Genomic DNA, 19,354 nt, shown 5'->3' with positions numbered 1-19,354 from the left:
TCTGGACTAGGTGTGCATAGACTGCTTCTGTTGGGAAGTGTGTCACAAGTCTGTTGTATCCTCTCCTAAGGCAAGCTAGTCCACAAGTGTTAGCGCTGAGACGGAATTGACATACGACCTGAGGCCAGACATTTCCTGTCAGGGACAGAACTGTGGATCTTGCTGGCCACGGGAGTTCATTAACTCCACGAAAACACTGCATAGAGAGACGTACCGTGTGTTAACGAGTGCCGCGCGGAGTGGGCGAGCGATGTAAGGCGTCATGTCACGGATTGCGCGGCTCCTCCCCCTGGAGGTTCGAGTCCTCCCTCGGGCATGGGTGTGTGTGTTGCTCTTAGCATAAGTTAGTTTAAGTAGTGTGTAAGTCTAGGGACCGATGACATCAGCAGTTTGGTCCCATAGGAATTTACGTTTTGTGTGAACGAGTGCCGTCCTGTTGAAAAACGACATCACGATTCTATCGCACGGCAGGTTACACATGAGGATGCAGGGTATACCGTTGTGCTGTCGAAGTTCCCTCAATCACTACCGGTCGTGACATGAAGTCATACCCAGTCCGTATCTATACTATGGCGATAGGAGTAACGCCACAGCACCTCTCCAAAACGTTGGATGAATGGGACCCCTCCCACTCTCGTCGTAATACTCGCCGACGATAGTCATCCGCGGGACTGAAAAACCGTGATTCTTCGCTGAACACAATGCGACGCCATCCATGAACGATTCATGCTTCCCCATCACGGCATCACTCAAAACACAACAGTTTGTGTTGTGTTGTTAAGGGTAGCATCCGCACGGAGGGTAGTTCCTTAGTCCTGTTTATAACAAGAACGATAAGAAAACTCATCTATGTATGAATGTTGGCTGTTAGTCTTGTAACTCAGGTAGAGGCATAGAGTGCGAGCCGCTTTCATCACTCCAATAAGAGGTCACACGCTCAGTGATTGCGAATTGAAGGCAAAAAGCAGCACACTGACATCCCATCTGAATGCAAACAGACTTTTATAGAGGCCCTCAAACGCGAAGCAAGGTGAGTTAGAGTGATCCAGCGATCGGGCGAGACCCAAGGACAGTAGCCTCGCATGAACGAGCCTATAGCAAATACGATGAGAGCAAGCATTGAACTCAATCTTGTACACTATTGTAATGTTGTTGCTTTATTTTGCTATGAAAGCGGTGCTGATAGACAATAAAAGCTGGTTGAAAGCTGCGAGCTGTCTGGGGAAGTTAACCTTGCATTACTGCGCAACTGTTTCACCTGTGTATCCAGTGTAGCTTACCAAATTCCCAACCAGACTAACATTAATTATAATCTTTTAATAGTCATACGATAACCGGTGATATATATATATATATATATATATATATATATATATATATATATATATATATATATATATATATATATATATAAGAGAATTTAAATAAAAAGAAATAAATCAGTTTATATTTGGAGATTTATTTTAACATTGATCATTGAAATTTCAGCATATTAAACTTGATTCATAACTAAACTGGTGCCTTATTTAGGATTGTGAAAATGTGAGATTGTAATCTTACGGAACACATCAAATACGGAGCCAAGATTGGCAGACTGCATACAACACTGCATTCATAAAGTAACACACGAAGAACGTTGAAACATATGCAAGAGGAAATTAACCACAACCAACCGATTCAATTTTCACCCAAAGAAGTTACGTTCGTAGCACAATCCTGTCCGTCATGTAATTACCACACACTGGTATACTAAATTCATACTAAATCTCTGTGAAATCTTCCCGAAAAGAATAGCTGAGGGCTACTTTGATGCTTACACCACATGCTTCACGTGGTCAACTTGGTTTACACAAAGAGTGTAACTCCACAATAATTTTGATATTTAAAATAAATTAGATCGAAAAGCAATTTACAAAAGAAAAACCTCGAACTGGTTACTATCGTCTTACTATTAACCTTATGGGTCAAACAATTGTATAAGCACGTGGTACTGGTCTCACAAAGTACACCCCACGTGGGTTGAACATAAAAAAGTTGCTATATTGAAAAATACTGTCAAGACGAGACGTTATAATCTCACGCACATTCGCATTTAAGACTGATGATCTTAGAGTTACTGAACAACACGTGGTTCCACTTTACTCACAAAGTAGTGACAAAGCAACTACCGGAAGATATTCTGAACTTCACACTCGAATTACACTGCGTTGCAATTTAAGATAACATTAGATATTTTAGAGCTAAACCTGAAATAAAGGTGATTAAATTTTCAGTTAGGCTGAACTTAAGAAATCCATTGTCCTGCAGACTTAGCAGACACGCGCTTAGCCGGAGATCTTACCACTTCAGACGCTCGCCGCGGACAGACTGACCTGGGCTCCTACCAAGGGTGCTTCCGTATACCAAACAGAAGTGACCAGAGAGGCAGCTTCCTATACCAACATGACAAGGGACGGACAGGACCATACTAAGGATAGAAACCTCTTTGCTTTTAGAAAGCGTAGCTACCTGTTCCGACGTTGGTCCTACTGTTCTCTAGCAGACAGGCTTGTCTGCTACCATCCAGCATGCAACTAGAAATACATTTGCTCATTCATCCTCTCACACAGAAGGGAAGGGGGATGACAGTATCTTATCATATACAGTATATAAAAGAAAGCGGATGTAGGTTCCGTATGAGACTGTGTGACATGAATTACATATAAACTGTGTTTTAAAGTGTAGTAGTGTGACAGATCGTTCTTGTTTATGTGTAAAAGTAACACGTTTCACTGCTCAGTCTCCTCCCAGATAGAAATACCACAGTAAATTTAGAAGTGGAATTTATGCCGTAAATGACAACAGATTTAAGAAATTAACATGAAAGGAATCCAACAGAGACCTTTTACTATGTACCTGTGTCTGTATGTTACTTTGATTGTAATGAATATTCGAGCCTAGGAGCTGGATTGGAGTAACAGAATCTCCCACTCTCATGATTCGTGGCCTGTAGAACGATACATTACTGTTTATACCCGAGTCACAACAAAGTTATATGCCGGGGTGGCCATTTGTTTTGGCAACTGGTAGCAAGTTTCATCTATGTTTTACACTTACTGAAGTTATAAACTAATGTCTGCGCTTTTCTGCATGTTCATTGGAAAAATGTGAAGAAGCAATAAAGAGCAGACTAGTAAGCGAACACAGTCTCATTTCGTTATGATCACCACACCTACCTCCTTAGTCTAACATCCAAGTTTTACTGTACTGTCACCTATCACAGAGACCTGAAAAATCTTAGTCTGATCCTACCGTCTTTTCACTCCTGTATTCAGACGCTACGCACCAAGAAACAAATGACCAATAATCCCGCTTCACTTCTGATCTGAGCGTGAACTCCTAAGTTTGTCGCGGCCTATATCGGGTTAAGACCGGCTGTTTCTGTTCTCCGACCAATGGTGCGGAATGACATACTTGCAGGGAGTCCATTACTTGTTCTCGGAACAAATAACAAATCTTGGTGTACAGTATGGCGATCCTCCCTCGTCTCACTTAGACGCGGTAGACCGAAACGTTGTCGACGATTATGCCTGTCCTCAAAAATAAAAAAAATAAAAAAAAAATTACATTCCTGAACATTTAAAGCAAGTTGTCAATCTCTGTACCGCGTTGAAATCACCTACTGCAACTCACGTGCGTTTGAACCTTCCCAATTCATTCATCCTTGGTCTCCCTCTTCCAATCTTTATGCCCCTTATCTCAGTCCATTAAAAAAATGATAATTCCTTGATTCCTCTGGACCTTCTTCTAGTCAAGTTGTACCATTTCCCTCTTTTTTCCGATTTAGATGCGATGCCTCCACATTAGTTAACTCTTCTACCCAACTAATCTTAAGCATTTTTTGTAGCACGCCGCGCGGGCTAGCCGCCCGCTCTTAGGCGCCTTGTCACGCTTCGTGCTTCTCCCCCCGTCGGAGGTTCGAGTCCTCCCTCGGGCGTGGGTGTGTGTGTGTGTGTTTGTGTGTGTGTGTGTTGTCCTGAGCGCAAGGCAGTTTAAGTTAGATTAAGTAGTGCGTAAGCTTAGGGACCGATGACCTCAGCAGTTTGGTCCCATAACACCTTACCAGAAATTTCCAAATTTCTTGCAGCACCACATTTCAAAAGCTTCTGTTCTCTTCTTTCTGAATTGTTTATCGTCCGCATTCCACTTCTGTGCATGGCTATACTGCAGAAAAATACCTTCGGGAAAAGACTCGGTAACACTCAAATTTATCGTACAGTGACAGGTTTCATGACGGGATGTGTCTGCCGCTGGTGAGCTTTCTGGTTTGTATGGTCCATGCAACTTTTCCGTTCCTAATGTTTCGTCCAGAGCTGTACTGGCTATTTTCAGTGATACTACTGGTTCCGCTGAGTCTTGGCGATTGCCAGACCAGACGTCCGAGAGCGACATGCTGTGAAAATGGGGCGTGGTAGTGTTTATCTCTCTCTCAGACGTCCGACCTGTCAGTCGGCAAGACTCGGCAGAACCTGAGGTACCCCTGAAGATGCCCAGCACAGCTATGGACGAAACGTCAGGAGCGGGATACTTTCATGGACCACGTCCATACAACCCGAAAAACTCACCAGCGGCTTGAATTTACACACTGACGGAAAATATTCGCAAGACCAAGAGGCAGTTGCGCGACATGAACGAAAGTTTATAGGCGTGTCTGAAAGATGAAGTCTATTCAAATCATGATTGGTTCAAATATACTTTGTAACGGTCGTAAGCGTCAGTTACCTTTGAAATTGGAGTGGTGACTTTATTTTAGTCAGGAATGCCTTTATGGCGACAAAGACGCCATTATCAACACCTCGCTGAGTTTGGACGAGGTCGTGTAATGGGGCTACGAGAAGCTGGATGTTGTTTTCGCGATACCGCAAAAAGACTGCCAGGAACGCAGCCACTGTACATGATTGCTGGCAGCGGTCACGAGAATGTACGGTTGCAAGAAGACCGGGCTTCGTGCAGCCGCGAAAGATATTCTTGTTCGGCGTATAGCTCTGGCGCAACGTAGTGCATCTGCAGCAGCAATTTGAACAGCAGCTGGCACCACAGTCACACAATGAACAGTTAGAAAACGATGACTGCAAGGAGAGTTCCAAGGTAGACGCCCTGTAACGTGTATTCCACTGACCCCAAATCCCCCGCCGTCAGTGACTTCATTGGTGTCATGCGAGAGCTCATTGGAGGGCGGAGTGAAGGTCAGTTGTGTTTTCTGATGAAAGCTGGTTCTGCCTCAGTGGCAGTGATTGCAGTGTGTTGGTTAGAAGGAGGCCAGTTGAACGCCTACAACCAACCTGTCTTTCTTTTCGCTTGTGCCTTTGTCCTGCAGGTACGCAGGGTCAGTATGGTTAATAGGATTTGGCAATGTTAGATTAAGGGGTGGCCGGAAGCTCCGTACCCCCAGGATGGAATTAGTGTACCCCAACTGTCTGCAACTAGTGTAATCCATGCGAAAGTGTTCAGATGTCTGTGAGCCATGTAACTGAGGCGGGACGCGGGGACCAGCCCAGTATTCACCTAGGGGGATGTGGAAAACTGCCTAAAAACCACATCCAGGCTGGCCGGCACGCCGACCGCCGTTGTTAATCCGCCGGGCGGATTCGATCCGGGGCCAGTGCGCCTACCCGAGTCCACGAAGCAGCGCGTTAGTGCTCTCGGCTAACGTGGCAGATCTCCTGCAACCAACCTGTCTGCATGCTAAACAACACTGGACCTACACCTGGAGTTATGGTCTGGAGTGCGATTTTGTATGTCAGCAGAAGCACTCTCGTAGTTACCCCGTGCACCTTGACTGCAAAATTGTACATTATACTTGTGACTCGACCTGTTGTGCTCCCATTTATAAACAGCATTCCAGGGGGTGTTTTCCAATAGGATAACGCTCGCCCAAATACCGCTGTCGTAACCGAACATGCTCTACAGAGAGTCAACATGTTGCCTTGGCCTGTTCGGTCACTAGCTCTGTCTCGAATCAAGCACATTGAAACTTCTTAATAAAATAAAATTTTTACTTAAATTGCAATAACTGAGACTAATTCTGACACTTCTGAAACTGCTGAGTGAGACTGAATGCAAGTGTCACTTTGCTAGTCTTTATCATTACAACACTGACCTACTGAATTTACCCTGACTAACCGAACTCAAACTTTTCCTATACATTAATTACCCACAATATTCAACTGCAACGCGATCTGACTGCTTTAAAATTAACTCAAAAGAATGGCCCTGAATTAGAATAAATCCTAAAAATAGCCTATACATTACATAAGTCACTTACCTCATAAAAATCTTCATTACTCGAACTACTGCAATACAGCAAGTCCCAAATACAGCCAGCTAAATAAAAGATTCTAACTACTGTAGTCTCTAACTACTAATAGGCATATGGTTAGCAAAAGGAAGATTTTGTTGCAGAGCAAACAATGTATTTTTACCTTAATAATGTGACATCCAGTTCAAAAATATACATAATCGTCCGTGACATTCAGTTCCAAAAATTATATAATCATGAAAAATATTCAGTCTCTATGTCGGACACGTCCAGATCGTCCGGTCGAGCTAGTACTGCAAACCTCCAACACTGCTAGTTATTAACCTCTGACCTCCATCACTGATGACTACACACTCCCAACTTCCATCACTGCTGGCTGTTCACCTCCAACTGCAAGTGCGACCAGCCACAGAGAGTCTCTTACAGACTGCACACAGCGCAGTCAGAGATTTAATACAGAGCGCTACATAGCGCTACCAACACACGAACACATAAACAGCCTACATATGGGACATCATCGGACAACAACTCCAGCCTCATCCACAAACAGTATTAAATGTCCCTGTGTTGAACCAATAAATGCAACAGGCATAGAATCCCATCCCACAAACTGACGTCCGGCAACTCTACAGCACAACGCGTGCACGGTTGCAATTTTGCATTCAACATTCAGGCGGTTTGACTGGTTTTTAATGTACCATGATTTCTCATTTGCAATAGAATATCTCACTCTTACACTACTGGCCATTAAAATTGCTACAGCACGAAGATGACGTGCTACAGACGCGAAGTTTAACCGACAGGAAGAAGATGCTGTGATACGCTAATGATTAGCTTTTTAGAGCATTCACACAAGGTTGGCGCCGGTGGCGACACCTAAACGTGCTGACATGGGGAAAGTTTCCAACCGATTTCTCATACACAAATAGCAGTTGACCGGCGTTGCCTGGTGAAACGTTATTGTGATGCCTCGTGGAACGAGGAGAAATGCGTACCATCACGTTTCCGACTTTGATAAAGGTCGGATTGTAGCCTATCGCGATTGTGATTTATCGTACTGCGACATTGCTGCTCGCGTTGGTCGAGATCCAATGACTGTTGCCGTGCTGGATCCCAACGGCCTCGTATCACTAGCAGTCGAGTTGACAGGCATCTTATCCGCATGGCTGAAACGGATCGTGCAGCCACGTCTCGATCCCTGAGTCAACAGATGGGGACGTTTTCAAGACAACAACCATCCGCACGAACAGTTCGACGACGTTTGCAGCAGCACGGACTATCAGCTCGGAGACCATGTCTGCGGTTACTTTTCACGCTGCATCACAGACATGAGCGCCTAGATGGTGTACTCAACGACGAACCTGGGTACACGAATGTGAAAATGTCATTTTTTTTTATGAATCCACGTTCTGTTTACAGCATCATGTTTCTCGCATCCCTGTTTGGCGACATCGCGATGAACGCACATTGGAAACGTGTATTCGTCATCGCCATACTGGCGTATCACCCGGAGTGATGGTATGGGGTGCCATTGGTTACACGTCTCGGTCACTTCTTGTTCGCACTCACGGCACTTTGAACAGTGGACGTTACATTTCAGATGTGTTTCGACCCGTGGCTCTACCCTTCATTCGATCCCTACGTAACCCTACATTTCAGCAGGATAATGCACGACCGCACGTTGCAGGTCCTGTACGGGCCTCTCTGGATACAGTAAATGTTCGACTGCTGCTCTGGCCAACACATTCTCCAGATCTCTCACCAACTGAAAACGTCTGGTCAATGGTGGACGAGCAACTGGCTCGTCACATTACGCTAGTCACTAATCTTGATGAACTGTGGTGTCGTGTTGAAGCTGCATGGGCAGCTGTGCCTGTAAACGCCATGCAAGCTCTGTTTGACTCAATGCCCAGGCGTATCATGCCCGTTATTACGGCAGAGGTGGTTGTTCTGGGTACTGATTTCTCAGGATCTATGTACCCAAAATTGCGTGAAAATGTAATCACATGTCAGTTCTAGTATAATATATTGTCCAATGAATACGAGTTTATCATCTGCATTTCTCCTTAGTGTAGCAATTTTAATGGCCAGTAGTGTACATTAGTATGTGATCTTGCAATGTTAATCACTTAAATATGTTAACCACACAAATATATTCCCGTTATTTTATTACTGTACGTTAATTATTTTTTGCATAGCAATTTTTTTCAGTCAGTGTATTTTCAGAAACACATTTGTTGCTGCAGCCAGCCCACAGTTCATATCACCATTCGGTTGGGCATCGTCATCTATTTTGCTGCTCTAGTAACAATGCCGTCGCTGGTGAGGGTGTGTACTGGCAGGTGACGGCTGCGAGTGCTGTGCGCCAGTAATTGGGGCGCGAGGCGTCGGCGAGTGCCTCGGCGCTAATTGCGGGCGCGTCGCAGGTCGGGCGGGATGCGGGCCTCTGTCCTGTGTGAACAGGGTTTCCCTGGGCCGGGCCTGGTCTTGTCTGGGCCGGGCTGTTGTCGCCACAGTTGGCAGGCGGCCGCCCCGCGTGCTCGGCAAGCATTGTTCGCGACCAGGGGTGCCCAGCAGGGGCACCGGTACGTCGCCTTGTGCTCTAAACGTCTGCAAAACTCTCTGACGTACAGTAATACATTAAGCAATCTAGTCGGTATTATTCGCAAATTTTGCAGGAAAATTAACGTTGTTGGTTGGAATAGTTGCACACAGTGTACAGGGTGGTCCATTGATCGTGACCGCGCCAAATATCTCACGAAATATGCGTCAAATGAAAAAACTACAAAGGACGAAACTTGTCTAGCTTGAAGGGGGAAACCAGATGGCGCTATGGTTGGCCCGCTAGATGGCGTTGCCATAAGTCAAACGGATATCAACTGCTTTTTTTTTTAAATATGAACCCCCATTTTTATTACATATTCGTGTAGTACGTAAGGAAATATGAATGTTTCAGTCGGACTACTTTTTTCGCTTTGTCATATCTGGCGCTGTAATAGTCACAAAAATATGGCTCGCAATTTTAGACGAACAGTTGGTAACAGGTAGGTTATTTAAATGAAAATACATAACGTAGGTACGTTTGAACATTTTATTTCGGTTGTTCCAATGTGATGCATGTACCTTTGTGAACTTATCATTTCTGAGAACGCATGCTGTTATAGCGTGATTACCTGTAAATACCACATTAATGCAATAAACGCACAAAATGATGTCCGTCAACCTCAATGCATTTGGCAATAAGTGTAACGAGATTCCTCTCAACAGCGAGTAGTTCGCTTTCCGTAATGTTCCCACATGCATTGACAATGCGCTGACGCATGTCAGGCGTTGTCGGTGGATCACGATAGCGAATATCCTTCAACTTTCCCCACAGAAAGAAATCCGCGGACGTCAGATCCGGTGATCGTGCGGGCCATGGTATGGTGCTTCGACGACTAGTCCACCTGTCATGAAATATGCTATTCATTACCGCTTCAGCCGCTCGCGAGCTATGTGCCGGACATCCATCATGTTGGAAGTACATCGCCATTCTGTCATGCAGTGAAACATCTTGTAGTAACATCGGTAGAACATTACGTAGGAAATCAGCATACATTGCACCATTTAGATTGCCGCACCATACATTAACCCGCCAAGGTCGATGATGTTCCACTTGACGCAGCCATCGTGGATTTTCCGTTGCCCAATAGTGCATATTATGGCGGCTTACGTTACCGCTGTTGGTGAATGACGCTTCGTCGCTAAATAGAACGCGTGCAAATAATCTGTCATCGTCCCCTAATTTCTATTGTGCCCAGTGGCAGAACTATTCAAATGGTTCAAATGGCTCTGAGCACTATGCGACATAACTTCTGAGGTCATCAGTCGCCTAGAACTTAGAACTAATTAAACCTAACTAACCTAAGGACATCACACACATCCATGCCCGAGGCAGGATTCGAACCTGCGACCGTAGCGGTCGCTCGGCTCCAGACTGTAGCGCCCAGAACCGCACGGCCACTCCGGCCGGCAGGCAGAACTGTACACGACGTTCAAAGTCGTCGCCATGCAATTCCTGGTGCATAGAAATATGGTACGGGTGCAATCGATGTTAATGTAGCAGTCTCAACATCGACGTTTTTCAGATTCCCGATTCTGGCGCAGTTTGTCTGCTACTGATGTGCGGATTAGCCGCGACAGCAGCAAAAACATCTACTTGGGCGTCATTATTTGTTGCAGGTCATGGTTGACGTTTCACATGTGGCTGAACATTTCCTGTTTCCTTAAATAACGGAACTATTCAGCGAATGGTCCGGACACTTGGATGATGTCGTCCAGGATACCGAGCGGCGTGTGCCCGTTGAACACAATAGCCACGCATCAACACGATATCGACGTTTTCCGCAGTTGGTAAACGGTCCATTTTAACACGGGTAATGTATCTCGAAGCAAATACCATCCGCACTGGCGGAATGTTACGTGATACCACGTGCTTATACGTTTGTGACTATTACAGCGCCATCTACTACAAAGCGAAAAAAGTGGTCCAACCAAAACATTCATATATCCTTACGTATTACACGAATATGTAATTAAAATGGGGGTTCCTATTTTTAAAAAACGCAGTTGATATCCGTTTGACCTATGGCAGCGCCATCTAGCGGGCCAACCATAGCGCCTTCAAGCTAGACGAGTTTCGTTCTTTGTAGTTTTTCGTTTGATGCTTATTTCGTGAGATATTTGGCCCGGTCACTATCAATGGACCACCTTGTATATGCAAGCGTATGATATCCAGTATACTGAAAATGCAGTTTAATGCTATTGCATTTGATGTCAGTGGGATAGTATATAACAAGATGTCAACTATTCAGGTGGTAGAGGGTGGAACTCCACATAAACGCAGCCGGCCTTGTGCGGTGTTAGTGCGTGCGTGTATGACTTAGCTGCAGATAAGGCTCTGTTAGAACAGAGTGTGTAATATGTATATGAACCATGAGTGTGGCACAGTCACGTGGAAAACAGTTATCGTGTAATGAAAAAGCAAAGGTCGGTTCGTAGAAGGAAAAAAGACACTCTAGTCGTCAAATCGCCAAGAAGTTGAACCGTTCAAGTACAGTGATTCATAACTTCTTTAGATTCTGGCACGATATGGACGGAGCGGAGAATACGGGCAAAGTAGAAGATTATCTGAGGCATCGAAACGGTTACTTTTATTTACGCAAAGCAAGGGCCACAAACCGTTATTCTCCTCACCTCGCTGCTGATTTACAGTTGCCAGTAGCTGCCAGACCTGTACTACCAATTTTGTCAAATGAAAACATCTTGCATTCAAGAAACGACTGCACAAACCAGCTCTAATATCTAAATTTGAACAGGTTAGATTGGAGTTTGCTGAAAAACATATCTCACGAACTTGAGAATGGATGATCATTTATCAGAAGATGCTCTGAATCGATTTCAGTATTATTGGAATGAACTGAGAAGAGAGTAACAGTAACAATGAATAGAAATCTCTGCGTTAGAACTGTTATGATTTGAGTAGCATTCTGCACTAGAGGTAAATCAGCCATCGGCAGAGTAATAACTTGAATGATCTCTAGTACGTAAACTGAAATGCTAGAAACAGAATGGTTGGGAATGTATTGGGACATAGGAGAAGAAAGTCTAGTGTTTCAACAAAATAATGCAACTGTGCAGATTTCTGCACGACAAAATAGTGGCTTGAAGATAGAGATAGCAATTTCTTGCCCTGGCCTGCACGTAGCCTGGATTTGATCCTCGTAGAGAACCTTTGGGGAAGACTTTCTCTGAGGCCGTATGTGAGCTGAAAAAAATTGACACGAGAAGAGTGGGTGACAATTTCAGTGCTAGAATTAAAAACCCTAACAAAATCAGTGCTAAAGAGAATTTCTGAGGTTATTAGGAAGAACAGAGGCTGGAAGAAGTACTGAGAATGCAATAGCACAACAGCTCAGTGAGTGTTTTTATACCAATTTCCATTCAGGTAATGCAAGTGCCTAATTTTGTTACTCGTATTATGAAAGAAGCTATGTAACTTCGTCATGATTGTTTATGTTTTATACGTATCTACTACTTTCGTAACAAATTCGATACACGTATGCTTCGGACATATTACCTTGGTAGGAACCCTGCCTTTGTGTTGATTTCAACTACTATATTGGTATATCTTTGTTGTATGATGACAGTCCCTTACATTACTACAGTTAATGTGAATAATTATTTGACTTGATACATACTCTGCTCTTATTATCACGTACTTGAACACGAACACGAGTTTTTAGTTTTTTTTTTTAACGAAATTGCTCTGATATCGGCATAATGGACATAATAGTGAAATGTTTATTGACACCTTCACCACTACTGCCATTCCTCCATGGTCCTTTTCCAGAAACTGCCTCCCTTGAGACGAAAATAATTGAGGAGCCGAGAACCGTATAGGTCTAAAGCACACTGTTATCGATTTTGAGAAGATAGCATGCATGCGTGCTCCTGACATCTGCTGATCTTATGGTGAACCAGTTTAGCTGTATCTGTAGTACCACACTGCATATATGAACACTTACGAAAAGCTGTCTCACCAATTTCTCGGATATTCATTTCCACAAGGGCCCAAAGCACAAAGCATAGTTTTGTTGCTGTGCGCTGCTCAATTGTTATCTAGGGGTAACAGCATAATTTAGTGTGTGCATCACGTATCTATTAGTAATACTTTACAATCGGAGGCGTACCGGCAGTTTTATCAGAACCTCAAACCGCAGAGTGTGCTAAATGAAAATGATGGTAGCGAGGACCACGCAGATTTGGAATAGGTCATGACTGTGAGTTGGTCAATTTAGTATCTGTTCTTTATGTTGTTGAGATCCTAGTTTCATATTAATTACAAACTTTACAACTGCCAACAGACACCATTGTCACTAGCCTATGTATGGAAATATTGTGAATTAACATTAATAATAAATAATATCTTAAATATTAATTAATATTTCATAAATTAAATGGGTACATTGTTTTTTGTAGGAAGTACGAGGTGCATTCAAGTTCTAAGGCCTCCGATTTTTTTTCTAATTAACTACTCACCCGAAATCGATGAAACTGGCGTTACTTCTCGACGTAATCGCCCTGCAGACGTACACATTTTTCACAACGCTCACGCCATGATTCCATGGCAGCGGCGAAGGCTTCTTTAGGAGTCTGTTTTGACCACTGGAAAATCGCTGAGGCAATAGCAGCACGGCTGGTGAATCTGCGGCCACGGAGAGTGTCTTTCATTGTTGGAAAAAGCCAAAAGTCACTAGGAGCCAGGTCAGGTGAGTAGGGAGCATGAGGAATCACTTCAAAGTTGTTATCACGAAGAAACTGTTGCGTAACGTTAGCTCGATGTGCGGGTGCGTTGTCTTGGTGAAACAGCACACGTGCAGCCCTTCCCGGACGTTTTTGTTGCAGTGCAGGAAGGAATTTGTTCTTCAAAACATTTTCGTAGGATGCACCTGTTACCGTAGTGCCCTTTGGAACGCAATGGGTAAGGATTACGCCCTCGCTGTCCCAGAACATGGACACCATCATTTTTTCAGCACTGGCGGTTACCCGAAATTTTTTTGGTGGCGGTGAATCTGTGTGCTTCCATTGAGCTGACTGGCGCTTTGTTTCTGGATTGAAAAGTGGCATCCACGTCTCATCCATTGTCATAACCGACGAAAAGAAAGTCCCATTCATGCTGTCATTACGCGTCAACATTGCTCGGCAACATACCACACGGGCAGCCATGTGGTCGTCCGCCAGCATTCGTGGCACCCACCTGGATGACACTTTTCGCATTTTCAGGTCGTCATGCAGGATTGTGTGCACATAACCCACAGAAATGCCAAATCTGGAGGCGATCTGTTCAACAGTCATTCGGCGATCCCCCAAAACAATTCTCTCCACTTTCTCGATCATGTCGTCAGACCGGCTTGTGCGAGCCCGAGGTTGTTTCGGTTTGTTGTCACACGATGTTCTGCCTTCATTAAACTGTCGCACCCACGAACGCACTTTCGACACATCCATAACTCCATCACCACATGTTTCCTTCAACTGTCCACGAATTTCAATTGGTTTCACACCACGCAAATTCAGAAAACGAATGATTGCACGCTGTTCAAGTAAGGAAAACGTCGCCATTTTAAGTATTTAAAACAGTTCTCATTCTCGCCACTGGCGGTAAAATTCCATCTGCCGTACGGTGCTGCCATCCCTGGGACGTATTGACAATGAACGCGGCCTCATTTTAAAACAATGCCCATGTTTCTATCTCTTTCCAGTCCGGAGAAAAAAAATCGGAGGGCTTAGAACTTGAATGCACCTCGTATATGACGTTGACGTTTGGTTAAGAATCAGTTATGACCTGTCTGACCGGTGGTTGGCCTGAGAGACGGACTCGTCATTATATGAGGAGTCAGGGAGTATTGAGTTGTCGGTAGAGAAAAGCAGAGTGAGTCGGTCAGGATAGCTCAGTGACATCGAACGTGGACTTGTCATTGGATGGCACCTGAGTAACAAATGCACCGATGTTATTTCACCCCTTTTGAAGCTGCCGAAATCGGCTTTTGGTGATGTGACTGTGAAGTAAAAACGAGAAGGAACTCTACTGACGGACAAGAGCCGTGGAGATTTGCGAAGGGTGGCTTTAAAAAATCGCATGAAATGAACGGAAGGAATCACTTGTGAGTTGCAAAGTGCTACTAGCAGTCCAGTTAGCATAGCAACTGGCGCACGGAGTTAAAAGAGAAAGGGGTTCAATGGTCGAGTAGCTCCTTGAAGCCACGCATTACTGTAATCATTACAAAGCGACACCTGAGGTAGTTTAATTAATTGATGACTAGAAACAGTGATTTGGAGTGATGAATTACGCTCTGCCGTGTGACAATCCGATTGGAGGGCGTGGGACTGGTGAATGCCTGGACAACGTTACCTGCCGTCGTGTGTAGTGCCAACACTGAAGTTCAGAGGGAGTGGGGTTACGGTATGGCTTTTTTTTTCGGGCTTTCGGTGAAGGCCTCTTATTGCGCTAAATACAGAAGGATCTAACATATTTTAAAGCATTGTGTTTACTGCCTACATTAGAGGAACAGTTGGAAGGCGATGGTTGTTTGTTGTAACAGCATGACAATTCACAATGTCGTAAAGCAACGGCTATGAGTCTGTGGACAATGACATTCCTGAAACGGCCTGTTCTGCCCAGAGTCCCGACCTGAACACGATGGAACACCTTTTGGGATAAGTTTGAATGTCGACTTTTCCCCAGACCCCAACGATCATCATCGCTCCCTTCTCTAATTTCGCCTCTTGAGGACGAATGGGCTGTCATTACTTTGTACACATTCAGACACCTCTGTGAAACTGTCCACAGCAGAATTTAAACCGACAGAAAGGAGAAGGATGGACATATCCCATATTAATGTCCACTAATAGGTGTGTTGATACATATGATTTTTAAGCTAAAACCTTTAGTTCTGACCCTATAACCAAATGTGAAGCAAGGGTTAGAAACATGAAACCCTTTATAGCCTGTTAGACTTGCTTGTCACTCGGATTATTGCCTTAGACCGTTAACCTCTCTGACGGAGTGAAAGCTCACTTGTAAATGTTTATGTAATGACTAACTTCATAGCAATACCGTCCATTGGTTTTCGGAAAATTAATACTTGATGCCATATTTTGGGCTTTGCTAACAGCTTAGTTCAGTTGTCATGTTTAACTTGCCCAGAGATTCCAACATACGTTCAAAGAATTCTTCATTTGTGTGGCCCTAATGTCCGTACTTATTTCATTGTTATTAAAGGTATACTAAATCTGTCTTTGTACCTACACTACTGGCCATTAAAATTGCTACACCAAGGAGAAATGCAGATGATAAACTCGTATTCATTGGACAAATAAATTATACTAGAACTGACATGTGATTACATTTTCATGTAATTTGGGTGCATAGATCCTGAGAAGTCAGTGCCCAGAACAACCACCTCTGGACGTAATAACGGCCTTGATACGCCTGGGCGTTGAGTCAAACAGAGCTTGGATGGTGTGTACAGGTACAGCTGCCCATGCAACTTCAACACGATACCACAGTTCATCAAGAGTAGTGACTGGCGTATTGTGACGAGCCAGTTGCTCGGCCACCATTGACCAGACGTTTTCAATTGGCGAGAGATCTGGAGAATGTGCTGGCCAGGGCAGCATTCGAACATTTTCTGTATCCAGAAAGGCCCCTACAGGACCTCCGACATGCAGTCGTGCATTATCCTGCTGAAATGTAGGGTTTCGAAGGGATCGAATGAAGGGTAGAGCCACGGGTCGTAACACATCTGAAATGTAACGTCCACTGTTCAAAGTGTCGTCAATGCGAACAAGAGGTGACCGAGACGTGTAACCAATGGCACCCCATAGCATCACACCGAGTGATACACCAGTATGGCGATGACGAATAAACACTTACAATGTGCGTTCACCGTGATGTCGCAAAACACGGCTGCGACCATCATGATGCTGTAAACAGAACCTGGATTCATCCGAAAAAGTGTTTTGCAATTCGTACACCCAGGTTCGTTGTTGAGTACACCTTCGCACGCGCTCCTGTCTGTGATGCAGCGCCAAGGGTAACCGCAGCCATGGTCTCCGAGCTGATAGTCCATGCTGCTGCAAACGTCGTCGAACTGTTCGTGCAGATGGTTGTTGTCTTGCAAAACGTCACCATCTGTTCACTCGGGGATCGAGACGTTGCTGCACGATCCGCTACAACCATGTGGATACGATGCCAGTCATCTCGACTGCTAGTGATACGAGGCCGTTGGGATCCAGCACGGCGTTCCGTATTACCCTCCTGGACCCACCGATTCCATATTCTGCTAACAGTCATTGGATCTCGACCAACGCGAGCAGCAGTGTCGCGATACGATAAACTGCAATCGCGTTAGGCTACAATCCGACCTTTATCAAAGTCGGAAACGTGATGGTACGCATTTCTCCTCGTTACACGAGGCATCACAACAACGTTTCACCAGGCAACGCCGGTCAACTGCTGTTTCTGTATGAGACATCAGTTGGAAATTTTCCTCATGTCAGCACGTTGTAGGTGTCGCCACCGGCGCCAACCTTAGTTGTGGTTTTTCTTATTACATTTTATCTCTGATTTTTGCTTACATCAGGAAGTCTCGTTTACGAGCTCATTTTCGAGGTATTACCTGGTTTAACATTGCTGTTTTTTTGCCTACTCCCACATTTCTCTGCAGCACTACACAATTCCCGCCGTGGCGCAATAGAGCATTGCATGTTTCTCGGTGTTTGGTGTTTCCGATTACAAGTAGTTTCATTACCTGTGATTTTTTCATGATATGTATTATGTCGTTTACAGTCAGGTGACAAAAGTCAGGGCATAGCGCTAAGCACATACACAGATGGCAGTAGTATCGCTTACACAAGGTATAACATGGGAGTGGGTGGGCGGAGTTGCCATGTGTACTCAGGTGATTCATGAGAAAAGATGTCCAACGTGATTATGGCTACACGGCGGGAATTAACAGACCTTGAAAGCGGAGTGGTAGTTGCGGTCAGGCGCATGGGACAAGCCATTTCAGAAATTGTTAGGGAATTCAGCATTCCGAAATCAACAGTCTCAAGAGTGTGCCGAGAATACCAAATTTCAGGCATTACCTCTCACCACAGACGACACAGTGGCCTTCAGTTAACGGCCCAGAGTAGCGGCGTTTGCGTGGAGTTGTCAGTGCTAACAGAAACGCATTACTGTGACCGATGCGAGTGTCTTTTCTAACAGCGCCACAACGCCTGATGCGTCCTTTCTGAGCTTGGTACCATATCGGTTGGACACTAAACGACTGGAGAACAGCGGCCTGGTAACGTGAGTCCCGATTTCAGTAGGTAGGAGCTCATGGTAGGATTCGAATAAGCACAGACCCCATGAATGCATGGACCCAAGTTGTCACTAAGGCACTGTGCAGGCTGGTTGTGCCTCCATAATGGTGTGAGCTGTGTTTACATGGAATGGACTGGTTCCTCTGGTCCAACTGAACCGACCATTGACTGGAAATGGCTATGTTTGGCTGCTTTGCAGCCGTACATGGGCTTCATGTTCCCAAACAACGATGGAATTTGTAGGGATGACAATGGGCCATATCGCTGGGCCACAATTGTTCGCGATTGGTTTGAAGAACATTCTATACAATTCGATCGAGTAATTTGGTCACCAAGATTTTCACGTAGATTTGATGCACTAACCCGGGCAAAAGGGGGTGTGACACGATACTAGTAGGTATTCCACGACGTCTGTCACCTCAGTGTAACTGTGATATTATAGTTTTGTATAGGAAACGAGCGAAAGTGTAGTCACATCACGGTGGCAAACATTACATGGCAACTAGTCAGAAGACCCTTCGAAAACTGTATGCCTACCTACTACTTCTATTGTCACGAATACACTGTGTAGTTATGGTAATAACCCATTTTCATAGATTACAAATGTGTGCTTATAAACTTCGGAAATTTCGTATTGAATATAGCATTTAATTTATCAAATTATGGATGGATTTAACATGACCTGTAAGGCAAAAAGGTTAATGCCTTCTTCATCATTCTCCCGACTGGTTTGATACGATTTCTTCTACTATGCCAATCTCTTCATCTCAGAGCAGCACGTGCACCCGTCGTTCACAGTTATTTGTTCGATATTTTCCAGTCTCTGTCTTCCCCTAGAGCGTTTACCCTAGACTGCTGCTTCAAGCAAGCAGGAAGTTACACAATGCTTTAACACATCTCCTCTTATTTTGTCTTTTCTTCTGGTCAATATCTCGTGCCTATTTCCTTCAGTGCCCATCCAATCGTCGTTTTCCTTGTCCCAAGTAGAAGAATCCAGCTGGTTCAATAGCGAGTGGTGTCTCGTTTATGTGTACCGGTATTAAGAAACTGTTCAGCCACTCGCTGTTCCTTTCAGAGCACGCAACAATTGTCTCTTGCGCTGGCACACGTCGTGAAATCCCGCGCATTTGCCACGTTCTAATAGCCCTC

This window comes from Schistocerca nitens, chromosome 2, assembly GCF_023898315.1.
Source record: "Schistocerca nitens isolate TAMUIC-IGC-003100 chromosome 2, iqSchNite1.1, whole genome shotgun sequence".
In the NCBI taxonomy this organism is placed as follows: Eukaryota; Metazoa; Arthropoda; class Insecta; order Orthoptera; family Acrididae; genus Schistocerca; species Schistocerca nitens.
This window is presented reverse-complemented; position numbering follows the sequence as displayed.